The sequence below is a fragment of the Pteropus vampyrus genome, unplaced genomic scaffold, assembly GCF_000151845.1.
Source record: "Pteropus vampyrus isolate Shadow unplaced genomic scaffold, Pvam_2.0 Scaffold5, whole genome shotgun sequence".
Classification (NCBI taxonomy): Eukaryota; Metazoa; Chordata; class Mammalia; order Chiroptera; family Pteropodidae; genus Pteropus; species Pteropus vampyrus.
The window spans coordinates 4,852,967-4,854,930 of NW_011888786.1; the positions used below are offsets into that span (position 1 = coordinate 4,852,967).

Genomic DNA, 1,964 nt, shown 5'->3' on the forward strand with positions numbered 1-1,964 from the left:
AAAAAAAAAACAGTAGGAATCTACTTCTGTTTATCAATTAAGACCTAATTCTCTAGTCAGAAATGTGCCAAGCATATGAAAAGGTTGACTCAGAATAGTTCCTGATTGAATATCTTATTGAAAATAAATATATGGGTGATATATCTACATTTGTATTAAGTATAATCAAAACTGGACCTTTTACAATTGTTAGCTTTGGGGATAAAAAGAACACATTTCCTAACCATTTCTCCCTGCTGTGGAGCATCACCAGTCTGTGTTAGAGTCCACACATTTATGATGGATGAAAGATTAAATCAGAAGAACTTATTTCAGAGCCAGGAATTTCCTGCTACTAGTCCTCTCCTGGAAATGGTACCTCTCATCCTTCTGAACCTGTTCTACAAAGCAACCCAGTTTCCAAGGCCAGATGGGCATGGACCAAAAGGGAGAACTCATAGAACTTCAAAGCCGAGACTCCCGATTCAGTACCTGTCAAAGTGTGACCATGGACCACCTGCTTCAGAATCTCCCGAGCTGCATGTTAACGCTTAGATTTCTTCTGCACGCCGTTCCATCAGAATCTCATGGTGGAGAGATTCTGGGGAGCTGCCTTCTAAACGTGCACTTCTGGTGGTCCTTAGGCGTGACAAGCTTGGAAGCAACTGTTCTGGTCCATCTACTCATAGATGAGAACCAAGCCCAAGGACACACAGAACAACAATAAAGCCTTTGACACCTAGCCTAGTGCTCTGTGAACCTAACTATCCAACTTTGGTGCCTGCTGGAACTCAAATGGGCTCCTTAGAAGGGGAAAGATGATGATGATGCCAAGAGTCAGGGTCCAGGGAGCACTGAGGTTCTTGCTCTTCATAACCATTGAACTCCCTGGAGAAGGCAAGCCGGGTCCCCTCCAGGCAGATGTTCAGAGACCAGGCACAAGGAGGGCCTGAGTAGCAGAGAGGAAAAGCAGCTGCCCTGAAGGCCTCCTTCTTCCTCCTTTCCCCCACAGTGGCCTGGACAGTTGCCTTGTGTCAAGTCCCACACAGGAGCTATTTCAGGGTCTGGCTTAGGTCGTGGAAAGATTCCTCAGTTTTGCCAAATGAGGGTCACTAGTGGAATGTACATCTACAAAGATTACAAATCCTGTTTTTGGAGGAATTTCTTTTGTCTTCCCGATTTCTTGGAATGTGAAGCCTTCCTGCTGATGAGCAGGGGAGTGGGGGAATGATGAGAATGAGGTGTTGGGCTGATAGGAAGCACGGGAGAGGTTTTCAGGGACCGACGTCCATGACTGAGCCATGGATGTTGCCATTGGTGGGCTGGATTAGGTGCTAGCCTTGCGTTTGGCAGGGTCGGGGAGGAAGGTCACTGCGCACCCCAGCTCTCACCCTCTGACACGTGAGGGACTGAACCGAGACTGGAGATTGCAGAGATGTCTTTCATCTGCCTGATTCGAACTCAATCTTATTGGATAACACTGAGCACACTGCTGAGCTTCCTGGGCCTGGGCCCTTCATCTTCAAAGGGCAAGATTGGTCAGGGGATTACTGACCTTTGTCATGGCTCTCTAGACCTCCTGGGGTGTGTCCAGGTTGGGGGCACGGCGGGGAGAGGGGGGGGTGGTGACCGGTGAGAGAAGAGAACACTAACCCCTCCCCATTCCCAGTCTTGCCTTAGCACAGTAGCTCTGCTTTTGTATTTTTTTATATGTATGCCTCTGTGGAAGGTTTGGTTCGAAACAAATTTTAAAAATTAATGCTCGACCACCAATGAACTAAGTTCTTTATTCTAGTTGTGCATTGGAATTGCCCAGAGCATCTTCCAAGAAACAAAAATAGGGAAACACATCTCTTCTCCCTCGCCCACCTTGTCCAGATAACCCGATCAAGGAAGTCTGAGCTGAGGTCTCAAGCATCAGTGTTTCTTCTAAGATCCTGTGTGATTCTAATATGCAGCCAGGTAGAGACCCTCAGGACTGGATG

General features: G+C 47.3%; 1 protein-coding gene across 1 annotated transcript in view; it reads left to right on the forward strand.

The window, feature by feature from the left end:
* Window positions 1-1,964, forward strand: part of SLIT2 (slit guidance ligand 2) — a 344,129-nt gene that overhangs the window by 339,852 nt on the left and 2,313 nt on the right. The window lies entirely within an intron of this gene.